At 43.0% G+C, this 13,651-nt stretch overlaps 1 pseudogene; it reads left to right on the forward strand.

Moving 5' to 3' along the window:
• Positions 1-13,651, forward strand: part of LOC147732970 (uromodulin-like) — a 41,572-nt pseudogene that overhangs the window by 483 nt on the left and 27,438 nt on the right.

Below are 13,651 nucleotides of genomic sequence, written 5' to 3' on the forward strand. Positions count from 1 at the left end.
CATCCTGGTGCCAAGTTCTCTCATTGACTGAAGTGAAGCATGGCGGATGATGTGCAGAAACTAACTGACTAACCTGTGCCCTGACTCTCTCTGTCTCTCCTCTCTCTCACTTTGCAGCGTCTGCCAAAGACCCTCCGTGCGCAACAGACGAGTTGTTAAATAGCACTTCCAGCACCTGTTACTGCGATCCTTCAAAGTACACCGTTACAGGTAACCAGAGAATACACGCCTGCCTCCCATGACACCTGCTGCAGACACTAGAAGCAGGAAGAACTTCTGTGGAGCTAAGTAGGAGATGGCCTCAGAAGCTCAGATGTACACCAGGCATCTTCACTGCATGCAAATGCAATTACAAATATATGATCGGCTGATCCTGAAGCTGCTACAAGCTTCTAAATTCAGAATCTTTCTTAAAGCAGATTAAAAGGGCCGGTGCAGCTCTGAGATATTCTAGGTATTTGAGGACAGGGGAGGAAGCTGGTATGAATCTGAGAAACCTGAGGAGTCTAGCCTGCAAATGTGTGATGCTGTAGGTATTTCCAATCAGCGACGGCCCGTGGAGGGAGTTACGGTGGGGCAGGAGGGCGGGGAGGGGGAGGGGCAGGGTGGAGGTTGCTAAAAACCGGCATATGGATAATTGCAGGTAAGTAAACAATTTAATTAATAAAACGAATTTCGTAGCTCGCACTGCATTGCATTTTGCGATGCAAGGCGCGCTACGAAATTCGTTTTATTAATTAAATTGTTTACTTCCCTGCAATTATCCATATGCCGGTTTTTAGCAACCTCCAGCCTGCCCCTCCCCCTCCCCGCCCTCCTGCCCCACCGTAACTCCCTCCACGGGCCGTCGCTGTTTCCAATGTATATGTGAGTAGAATACCCAGGCAAATTATAGGAAACAACTAACACATAAAGAGTGGCTAAACCACAAGAAGAAAAATTACATTCCACTATTATTTGTACATATCAAAATACAAATTTAATACACGTTAGAATCACATTCAATAAAATTGATACATTATTTTCACAAAAAGATAAAAAAGCATTATAGCATATGCATAACTTCAATCATACAAGTAATCATTTTTTTTAAATTTGTTAGATGGTTTCCTGTCTCCTGTCTACGCGTTTCGACACTGTAAAAGTGCCTTCCTCAGGACTGTACCATCGTGCAATTGTTCAGACAGAAACGAACTAGAAATCACGTATTACTGCAGTTGGATGTCACTATACCACAAAGATTGGTATAAGTATCGGGGTAGGCCGAATCGTATTTATGGACAGATCTTTAATTATCGCTGTTCTCAGGTTATATGGCTCGGTATTAGTCAAATAGGGTTCAGGGTACATACGGCCAAAAATCTAAGTAGTTTCTTCCGAATAGACGACCTGCTAGCAATGTGTGTTTGTAGTTTAGTCCCAATATTTCTACTGATATAATAAACCTTTATTGTTATTGATCGTGAAAACAGCCTGAGACACTGCTCCAGCCAGGCTGTTTTTATGATCAATAACAATAAAGGTTTATTATATCAGTAGAAATATTGGGACTAAACTACAAACACACACAGCAACATCTTAAATATTTTTTCTCTGTGTTAAAGTAAGTATCAAGTTGTGAACCAGCAATTTTCTACCTTCCCCTGAGCTAGGATCTTCAATAGTTGTTTTGAATGCTTCACATAATAACAGATAAATACTTTCATTGTGGGGCAAGGTAGCATTCGTTCACACTACATTATCAGGCCCCAAAAGATGGAAAATGTTTAATGCTAAACCATGTCTGCAATGAGCCTCAGCCAACGTCGTCTCAACCATTATAGTACTCAGGCGTTGGTCCTCCACAACAGCCCAGTGCATTGTACTCTGTCTTTCCACACTATCTGTTCAATCATCGGCTCTCAATGAGCACTTTGGTACTTGTAGTATTTCCTTCACATCAAATTGAATATTGAGTTTTTGTCCCCTGTGAGACCCAACTGACTGTAAAATGAGAAAAAAAATAAAAATACAAGAAACCGCGTTGTCGTCGTTGGCAGGCAACACCTGAATGTTTTAAATGCTGAAGCTACCTTTTCTGAGTGCTGCCCAGATGTCTTTGCAGAAATTGTTGACTAATAGGTCCCATGTCATGTGTGACAGATATGCATTCCAGGACTTATAGCCAACAGCACATTTGCATTCTTCGATTGTTACACCCATTCTGGGAAATAAAGAAAGTACAATTCCCAGAATACAAAGTGCTGGTGGCTAAAAAGCAAAGTCTGGCAGAAGAGGTCACATGGTAGGTTGTTGCAAACCTAGCCGCCCGAGGATTGGAGAAAGTAAAGTCCACCTTATGCAAAACACAAACAACCTTGTGCTTTTAGATCACATGAACGTAGGCCTCCAGAAGGCCCCAAATGCAACGAACACATATAACAAAGAATTTAGGGACATATTATTAAGGGCATTATCGCCGCTTTAGCAGGACTTTTTCCCATGAAAGCGGCGATAATTTTATCGCCCTATTAGCAAGCTGTCGCTAACAACAGTTAGCGACAGCTTGTAGGCGATAGCGACCGGTTTGGGGCCCGCTTTGCCTGTCTGCGATATTTATCGCTAATGACATGCAAAGTGGGCGTACCCAAACTGTTAGCGACTGAAAGCAGTCACTAACATCGCTATCGCCTATTATCAACGCAGGCGAAGCGATAAACCTGTATATCCAAAGGGAGGTGGATATTCAGGTTAAGACCCTATTGCCAATGATGTCTGAATATCGTAAGATTTCCAGTGATATTCATGCATTGAGCCGCTATCGCCGGATAATTTATTGCATTTGAGATAAACGTTGCTAATAGCACGTTATCTCTGCGATAAAATCGGTTATGCGCTGCGATAAAGAAAATATCGCTAAGCTCATTTAGAGGTAAATATCGCTAGTTGTTGGTAATATGGCCCTAACTTGTTACTAACACAAGTAAAGCCAAAATTGTGATCTTCGGATGTTATCCAAAAAATGGGTCAAGAAATAGAGGCTGGGTTCACAGAGGCTTGAATGCATACAGAGCTATAACTATCTTGCTGCATGACTTTGTGACACTGGAAAACCAACCCTACACTTGCAAATAATGAAGAACAAAGGAAAGAGGGTCATACACGTGTTTTGTAAATTAAGCACCACCCTTGACAGCCCAACGACCTCAGCCGTTGGTGATCATGGCAAATTCCTGCCCTCGGTCAACTATGTACCCAAGTGTTTCCAGGTACCCTGGCAGTCAAACTCTACAAGCTCCAATGTCTGGGCTTTACAAGAGGCTTCCAATTGCAGTTCCACATGAGGAACACCTTGATCAGACTCAAATTTGGCCCAGTCAATCACAAACTCTGGTGTATGGCCACACTGGCGAAATATTTCTATCGGATACTCTGAGGATACAATGAAGGCAGTCCTAAAAACAATCTTCACAACCAAGACCATCCAACCTTGCTGAGAAGTTGCAACTCGTAGCATAGAAATGGAATAAGAACATCAGCAATTACACAGCTATTAAAGTCACAATAAAAAGCAATCACTCCTCTACTTATGAGGAATGGACATCAAAGCTTTACAGGACAGGGCCGCACATGCCTCCCTAATGACAGCCCAAACCAACCAGTCATCCAAACCACACCTTTACCAGGCGTTGGGCAAACAAAGCCTGAAACAAATACTATGAGCAAGGCTTGTGCCACTCCCAATAGGAGAACTTAATACCAGCTGGAAATCTATCAAAAACATAATTCGCGATACTTTGTTCGTGTCTTCAGTGATTCTGTTTTATTCTTGTTGTGCAGATGTCTCTGTTTTGGAGTTCTTTTCTCTTGCACCAAAATATACTTGTTTTTTTGATTTTTCGCTATTATGCCAGGTTTGAACGTCTTATCCCTTAATGTGCATGGTTTGAATCATCCTGTAAAGAGGGCAAACATTTTGGATTATTGTAAAAACCTTTCTAGTGACTTAGTTTTGTTACAAGAAACCAAAATATTGTATAAAGAAGCGCTGTTATTGCGCGGAAAGAGTGGGTTCTTGATGTTGTTTGTTCTGAGGCTTTTGGAAAGAAGAATGGAGTGGTGACTCCAAAAATTCGGGTTTGACTGTTGTTGCTGCGGGACATGATTCTGAGGGTAGGTGGTTGCTGACTCGTCTATCCAATGGCTCTCTTGATATCTATGTCATGAATATTTATGCACCGAATTGTGATGATCCATCTTTTTGGCATTCTATTAGTAAGAAGCTTTCAGAAGTTTCTCATAATGGTAATTTGATTGTCGGCGGGGATTTTAATCTCCCAATGGATCCCATTTTAGATAGACATTCTGCTTTTAAATTTCGTCCTCCTAGGGCTCATAAACAGATGTCTAACATGTGTTCCTCCTCTAATCTACCGATGTATGGAGATTACATAATCCATCTTGTAGTAACTTCACTTTTTTCTCCTCTCCTTACTCTAGCTTTTCTCGTATTGATTATCTCCTAGTTCACTCAGCTCTATTACGATACTCCCTGTCTCCTGTCATTCATCCCATTCTTGTGTCCGATCATGCTGCGGTTTCTTTTACACTCCTCAATTTGTCAGAGGCCAGGGAGCCACGCACTTGGCGTCTGAATTCAGAGATTTTGCATGATCAATCTCAAGTTGACTTACTCAACAAGGATATTAACACTTTTTTTCTTGAAAATTAGTCTTCGGTTCGTTCTCCTGTGGTTTTATGGGACATTTTTATATGTACGATCAGAGGGCAGATTATTAACAAAATGGCAAAAAAGATTTCATATATTAAGAAGGAACTTGCTGTTTTAGCAAAAACCATTAAGCAGAAAAAATCTCTATATCGGAATTCTAAAGACAAGGTGCTCCTACAAGATATCAATAATTTAAAATACTCTTACAATTCTATTGTAACTAAGAGAGCTCACATTGGCGTCCAGGCACAAAAGTCTAAACGGCTACTCCTCAAAAACCGAGCAGGAAAGGTTTTGGTGGCTAAATTAAAGTTTCAGGAGTCAAATATCAGATCAGCACAGATATCTTGTATAAACGACAGTTCTGGAACTAGGAAATTTCAAACTAAGGAGATCCTTGAGGTCTTTCGAGAGTATTATAGTAAATTATATACTCCTCATAATTAATCTTATCTTGATCAATTTCAACAATTTTTAAACACTATTCCTATTCAGACTGTTTCTGAAGCTGATGGGGCAAAGTTAGCGGGATCGATTAAACCCGAGGAAATTATTCATGCTATTAAGGCCACCTGTTCTGGGAAAGCTTCGGGTCCAGATGGTTTTCCTATTCGTTTTTATAAAACTTTTCTTCCATCTTTTGTACCTCGTCTCAAAGATGTTTTTGATAACTTTATTCCGACGGATTTGGTTTCACGTTCTGCGGCGGAAGCTACCATTGTAGTAATACCTAAGGAGGGTAAAGACCATTTGGATCCTAAATATTTTTGCCCTATATCTCTCCTGAAGATGGAAGCAAAAATGTTTACCAGGTCCAGGCCAAACGTCTGGAATCCTATATTCCTTTACTTATTCACCCTTCGCAGACTGGTTTTGTTAAAGGTAGGTTGGCTAGGGATAATATTCGAACATTTTGTCATATCCTGGGGAAAGCAAAATTATCCAATCTACCTGCGAGGGCCCTTGCCCTTGATGCCAAAAAGGCCTTTGATAAGGTCTCATGGCCATTTCTGCAAGCAGTGCTTCGAGCCCACAATCTTGGAGATCCTTTTATTAATATGGTGATGTCTTTGTGCGCAAATATTAGGGTTAACTGTGCTACTTCTTCTTTTTTTAATTTGTGCCAAGGCACTAGACAAGGGTGCCCGTTATCGCATCTTTTGTTTTTACTACCTATTGATCCTCTTCTTCGTTTACTTAACCTTCATCAAGTTATTAAAGGGTTTCAATTTGGTTCCACTTGTATCAAAACAGCTGCCTATGCAGATGATGTGCTCATTTTTTCTGATGATATAGTTATGGCAATTCCTGCTATTTCTGAGACTATTAATTTATTTTCTAGTGTTTCATGATAAACTCTCAACAAAGATAAAACAGAAATGTTTCCCCTTAACACGTATTGTTTTCCTACACACATGGGGGATGCTGGTTTTAAATGGCAATCAAAACGTATTAAATATTTGGGGATTTGGTTTTGCAGTACTCTAACAGACACAGTTTCCTATAATGAAGCTCAAACTTTACTTAAGGTTCGTCAACTTCTGGATACTTGGTCACCTAAATATATTTCATGGTGGGGTCGTCTTCAAACTTTAAAGATGATGATAACACCTATTATTAACTTTGTGTCGTCAATGCTTCCTGTTAAATTATCTTCATATTTTTTTCATGAAATTGATTCTCTCACTTCAAAATTCCTCTGGAGTGATAAGAGAGCCAGAATAGCCTATAAACATTTGAAAAAACCTTATGACATGGGGGTTGTAATTTTCATGACTGAGATCGCTATCAAGTGGCTTTTTTAGCCTCCCAAGGGGCTCTTTGGTTTTCTACAGATCCTCTGCATACTCCACCGTGAGTATTTATTGAGTGGGAATTATCTTCTCCTCTACCTAATTCCTCTTTTTTAACTGCGTCTACATTGTCCATTCCTTTTTCTCGTGCTATTATTTTAGATACCATTGCTGCAGTGAAGGCAATTGATAAAAAGGTATCTAAGCCAATCCATAAGTCTAGATGGTCTTCTTTGTGGCATAATCCTAAAATTAAAATTGATATTGATTTGTCTTTGGTGGTCTACTGGGATAATAAAGGTATTACCCTTGTCCAACAGCTTTATGATTCCAATCAAGATGCATTACCTTTTTCTTCCTTGTTTCGAGAGTTTTCTCTCACTAATTTCGATTTTTATACATTTTTTTTAAATCAAAGTTGCCGATGCTAAGGTTCATTTTGATCCAGTTTCTCATACAGTTTCTCTTCTATCTATGTGGTTTATACATTTCTATCTTCCACACCACCTCTGTTGACAACTGTTACACAACAGAAATGTCTACACCATTTTGACCATGATCTTCTCAAACATATCTCTCCAGACTCTTGGCAACATATTGGGTGTCTTTCTCTTCGTTCTAAGATTGCCCCCTCTCTAATTCAGTCTAAATTCCTTTCTCTTAATTTGTTACATTGGACACCGGTACGCCTGCACTCCCTCAATCATAAAGATAATGACCTTTGTTGGAGTTGCAACTTAGCCGCTGGTACCCATCAACATATGTTTTTTTAATGTTCTTTACTCCAACCTTTTTGGGAATTGGTTCATAAACATCTCTTGCTAATTTGTAATATTCAGTTTCAACTTTCACTACCTCTAATCTTGTTAGGTCCATGGGCTGCACCATAACCATTATCGTTAGATTCTTCGGATATGCAATTATTAGATTTATTGTTGACAATTGCAGTAAAGATTATTCTTACGGAGTGGAAATCATTTGGATCTGTATCCTATTATACATGGTGAGCTTGGGTTTCTTTTCTCCGTGGGGGGCATACCTCTGTGGAGGAGAATCATCTCTCTCCCTCCATTTCTAGTGGGGTATGGAGAACACTGGATAGTTATGTGGACTTGGCCTCGAAAGGATTGGTAGAGCAATTTCCCTTTGTGTCATCTACTTTAATTTCTTTTTCTCGTCCTTTTGTAGCAGGAGACTCTCTCTCTTTTCTCTTCATTCTTCAATCTTCACTCTATTCTCTTTTCTTTCTCTTTCCTCTTTTATCTTTCTTTTATTTCTCTTTTTTTCTCTTTCCTTTTCTTTTCTTACTTTTGATCAATTTTTATCAAGTGATGCATCTGACTTTTTAATATGGTTCCTTTATATTCTTATTTCTGAATCATGATATTTACATGGTTATGCAGTAGCTATATATGACAGTTTTGACATTCAGTTTTGTATTGCTATATTGTCAGTGTATTTCTTTTTATTGTATTTAACTATTTATTTGTTTGTTCTTTCTAATTTAATAAAATATTAGAAACAAAAAAAAAATACATCATTCGGTGATACACTGTGCGACTATAGAACTTGTTCGGTATTTATTTTTCTAGACTTGAAAAAGTCTATGTTTAGACAAAACACGTGTTGGCAAAATCCTTGCTGTGAATACCAACAGTTTTATAAAATCAACAAGTTGAACACTGAATATATGGACTTTTGGGGCTATTTATATTATGAGAAAGGATATCAAAATTACGTTCAGTATACAATTGTTTTTGTCTAAATATATACACTACAATTTGGATATTTGTACTTTTTTCTGAGAGTGCTGAAATGAGCTCTAATTTTTGTATATGAGCAACAGAAAGTTGACCAGTCAACCTTTTGAAAGGGCCTTCCACTTACTTTTATACAATTTTAGCTAGAAACTATTTTTTATTATAATTTGCAGAACATGCAGCAGATGATAGATTATGTGGCAAATGCAGCAACCCATGATTATGTGAAAATTGTGGCAGCCACACAATCCCATTATTCCAGTGGCAGTGCAGTAAGGGGTGAAGACTGAGGGCCATGCACCCTATAATGGTTTGACTACTGGGGTGATAACTGTTAGAAACCTAGAGTGGGCAGAACCCTTTTACCCACCAAAAGACAATTAAGTGAGGTATATTTAGGGTTGACAGTTGGGTAAATGTTTTAATTCAAGTCAATCCGTGGTCTATGATAATTTAATTCAAATAATTTGTTAGGTGTGATTCAAAGGTGGTCAGCCTTAATTTCATTGTATTTGTTCATTGAGTGTGATTCAGCGCATTTTTCATTTTTATACGCCAGTCAACACTTGCTTCCCCCCCTAAGCGGCACGCAAGGCTGGGGCTTTTTAAGGCTGTGTGCAGTAATTGTTAAGAGTTTAAATCACGACTAACAAATCAATGGAATGCAATTATCCTAAAACATAGATTGGCTTGAATTTAAAAAAATCTCATCTGTCAACCCTACATATACCCTCCATAGTTCCAACGTCCCTGGTCATGCTGGTTCCTTGCACAGGCCTTATGCTGCTCTATGTCTAATTGAAATCACTAAGGAGGAATAGAAGGTTAAAGAAGGGGATATGAGAGCAAATAAATTGTCCTCTAAGGGCAGAGGGTACAAATAGTGAAGAGAGTATGTGATGACAGAAAGGAAAATATGGAGTGAACAGTACTTTACAAATGAAAAAATAAGAACAAAACCTTGAAGCTTTACAACTCTAGGGTAAAAAAGAGAGAGACAGCCTTTAGAAAAGGGAGAGTTTGCAAGTACAAAGGACCAAGGTTACTGTCCACCAAAAGCTGCCCACCGGAAAAGGTCTCCCATGGGACTGAAGGACACATGTGCTTCCTCAGGAGGAAAGACTCAAACACCCTGTGCTCCCCTGGCTTCCTGAGCACTGGATACCCGCTGCAGCACTGGCACACTTCAAACACTAGCAGCTCAATCTCCTTCCAGTACCCCAGTTATATTAGGGGTTTTTGCACTACTGGAAAGGTTCTCCAGCCACCAAGGGCATGTTCCCGAGGGTCACGGACCCTCAGAACTCTGGTTCTTGGTCATTCCTGCAAAGTTGGGCTCTACTTGGACGTGGAGATTTCAGGGAGTAGACCCTTTTTCTAGCAGCCACTCTCTGTAGAAATGTCAACTGAGCAACCTGCACCCACCGCCCCATCCCCCACCACTTGTCACTTGGTATTGCAGCAGAAGGTATAAACACACTTCGGTGGAGCCTGGGGTTGACTATGAACTACCTACCCCACATAACGGGAAAAGAATGCGGCGCTTTGCCCAGTTGACAGTGAAAACAGATGTGTGCATGGTCGGTACTGCCACGGGAGTGAGAAACAAGGTACCTCCTTGTGTTGAGTTGAGTAGGTGTGTTAAATGTTCTTCTGTTTTAAGAGTCACCCAGTTCCAAGGTGCTTCTTCTGATGTTTCCATCCCATATCTTACTTTACAGAGATACCCCCGGATCCCAGCCTGCAGTGCCTGTCGGGCACCATGAGACTGAGCATGAGCAAGTGCCAGCTTGAGAAGAGCGCATTTGATTGGGCCAATCTGCACCTTCTGGACCCGAGCTGCAGAGGTGTACGAGAGGTTAACGGCACTGCCCAGATGGTTGTCTCCACCACCACCTCCTCAACAGCCTGTGCCAATATCCTGTCATTTTCGGTGAGAACATGCACATATTTAAATAATGGGCGACAAAGAAAGGTGCAGGCAGAAATTAACAACTTGGGGTGCAGTCATCTGTCGCTGACATTGCTGCTGCCCTAATCAGATTTATATAGTGTCACAACACCCCCTGGCATTAGTTTGCACTTTTTAAATACATTTAAAAATTACATTACATTACCCTCCAGTGCTTAGCAAGGCCGCCATGGGCCCTAATGCAAGCAGGGACAAGAGGTATACCTGCTCCCACAGGAGGGAGATAAAGGGCAACCATAGTTGGGTGGCAGTAGGCCCTCAGGCCCCTGGCTCTCGGTGCCACTGTAATTGCTGTGCTACTGATAGCTACACTCTGCCACCACCAGGGCACACACTGTTTCGTGCCTTACCAGAGAGCTTGGCTGTAAAAATGGGGGGCAGATTTACAAGGTTTGGCGCATCTCTGCAAATCAGCAGGGATGCGCAAGAACCCTTGCCACACGGAAAACCACCCGTGCGCCACCATGATGCGCCGCCGTGATGCACGGATGGGCAGATGCGTGTCGTATACCCCAGCGTATAGGAGGTGCATTGCTGGAGTCGCGTCACAAGCACGACGCGGCTCTAGCAAGGCACGCGGGTGCCCTATCCCTAACATGCTGTGTCACTCCTTACGCCTGCTTCAAGCAGGCACAGGGTTTTGACGCAGCATGGCCATAAAAGTGACTCAGTGAAATCTTGTAGATTTCACTGCGTCACTTTTACAAGGCGTACCTGTGAGGGAACGACTACCCTGCCCCGGAACGCTACATGAAACCTGACGCAGGTTTCATGTGGCTCAGGGCTTTAAAATGTGACGCATCTTCCTAGATGCGTCATGTTGTAAATACGGCGCAACATTGCGCATGGTTTAAGCCGCCGCTGCGTCACAGAAGTGACGCAACGGCGGCGTAAATGTGTCGCAAGGGGCTTGTAAATCTGCCCCTTAATCTTTTGGGTTTTTGAAAAAAAAATGGATTTAAAGTACTGTCTGTTACTGGATTGGCAAAAGAGATACTGGTCGTTTGTCCCATATAGACACCCCAGGCCACCACGTGCTCCCATCTCAAGCGCTTGGACTTGTTAGTCAATAACTAGAACCCCAGTTGGTGTAAACTTGTACCAATCTGTCCACAACCCATGCTTAGAAGGAGCCTGCACATCCTCGAATGCCAGCCCCCACTTTTCGTTCTTTCTTCCGACCCTTTTCAGGCATCATGTCCCTCACCTGTGCAGAACTTGGTCTACCCCGGCCACACATTAAGATTATTGTTGCACAAGGGTTGTGTCGTGTATCTGTTTCGGATCTTATATTTAATTCATGTACTCTGAAGTCCTTATATAATGTAACCGGTTCTAATGTAAAGCGATCTGACACATTAGGGTAAAGTATAAAAAAAATCGCATAAATAAATATGTACGTAAATATATAAACAAATAAGGCGGTGGGCCAGCCCTCCTTACAATCCAAACGGCCCGCCCTCCTTTTCTCCCTACCTCCCGCACGTGGTCTACGATCTCCTTGTGACCAATGCAGAAAGAAGGCAAAGTCACATGATTCCGCACAACCTGTTGGTGAGTTGCTGCTTACTGTTGTTGCCTATTTTCCCCATTGCAGGCAGACGGCTCCAGTGTGATTTACTCGAATAATCTGACCATCCCGGGGAAGGTGTCTCTGAGTGGAATTCTTTCAAGACAGACCTACACTTAGAACTATTCCTGCTCATACCCTCTCAGGAATATACCAGCCTCCCTACTAACAGCAATGCATCCTATGGTGAGGTGAGTGCTTCATCAGACAGTCACACAGACAGTGTGATAAGGTGTGATCTTCCTAAGCTCTGCCACAGATATTAGTCTCAATCATGGCACTGCTAGACACGGTTCCTGAAAATCACGGTTTCTGTGATTTCCCTTGTCTGCTGCTCTGGGTGGTCCTTGTTTTTTTTTTAACATCATTTTTATTGCATCTCCAATATAAATGTACAGACAAGATAATCAGCAATATACATTCACAGTGTACAAGAGTGGTGTTCTCCAGTCCTACATTATCCGGGGGGCCCGCCTTTTCTTCTGGTGCGGGCGGCCTTGTCCATAAATGTCTCTCTGGACACCTTACAATGTCTGACAGCAGTAGTAGTCAAGTATTGCTGGGTTGCTTTTGTGCTTTTCACCCCTCCCCCTCCCCTGCTTTCGGTGCCCCAACAGCCCGCCAATTCCGACTTCCTATTCCACCCCGCCCCCCCCCCCCCCGTGGTCGCTCTGCGTTGAATCAGCAGTGTAAGAATGTCTGGCGCGTTGTAGGAGGAACAAACATTCGCTAAGGTGTGCTCTCCTGCAGAGTGACAGGGCCTGCCCCATCTAGTTCACCCTCATTCTCTAGCTCCTCAGCGTCCACATCTCGGAGCGCCTGCACCATCATTTCCCATGCAGTAGCCCTCTCCAGAGCCTTCTCGTCATTCATCCTCCAGGCCACCTGGTATCTCAGGGTGCTTTCACATGCGGCCCACCTCAGGCATTCTCCATACCATCTTTTATACGCGGGCCCCACTCTCGACTTCCAGTTCCTCGTTATCTCCCGCTTGGCCAGAATAAGTCCCAAGTCTATAAATTTGCTAGTGGTCTTGTTTCTAGGCGTGTGTGGGAACCAGTGGAGGATGCCAACCGCTTTCGTGTACTGGATGTCTCTGTCCGTCGCGCTGTTAAGGGCCCGCCCCACATCCTGCCAATAGTCTCCCAGAGCGGGGCAATCCCATAGCATGTGACCCAGATCCGCCCGACCGTATTACATCTAGGGCAGGCAGCGTTGTCTACCCCAAAATACTGTTGTATTTTCCCCGGTGTGAGGAATGCCCTGTGGATGACGTAAAAGTGGATCAGTTGAAACCTGGCGTTTCTCGAGCTCTTCCTTGCCCGCCTCAGTAACTGGCCCCAGGTCGCATCAGGTATTTCCACTTGAAGGTCTAGCTCCCACTTGGCCTTTAGGGCCGTCAATGGTTGCAAGGCCTCCCGCTGCATCCTGGAGTACAAGCAAGTGACAGCCTTAAAGGACCCCGCAGCCATCATCGTATACTGACAGGCCATGGAGGTGCCCGGCTCCTGCAAGCCTTCCCCCCAGTGGGCCTGCATTGCACCCGTGACCGCTGCATGCAACAAGTAGTCGCCTCTCGGCAGGTCGAAACGCTCCTGCAACGCCTGAAACGGCAGCAGTACTCCATCCTCGTATAGATCACCCAGCATTTGTATCCCCGCCTCCTCCCAACCCAGCAAGCGCGACCAGTCACCTCCATGCGGGAGGGCCGTGACCATACCCAGCGGAATTTCAGGGGCATACATAAGGCGGACTCCTGCCCGCTTGCGGGCCCGGTCCCAGCAGAGTCGGAACGTCTGCTCCTCGACCGTCAAATCTCCCACCCGGAGCTTCTGGTGCAGCGAG

The sequence above is a fragment of the Lissotriton vulgaris genome, chromosome 2_1 (genome assembly GCF_964263255.1).
Source record: "Lissotriton vulgaris chromosome 2_1, aLisVul1.2, whole genome shotgun sequence".
NCBI classification, from domain to species: Eukaryota; Metazoa; Chordata; class Amphibia; order Caudata; family Salamandridae; genus Lissotriton; species Lissotriton vulgaris.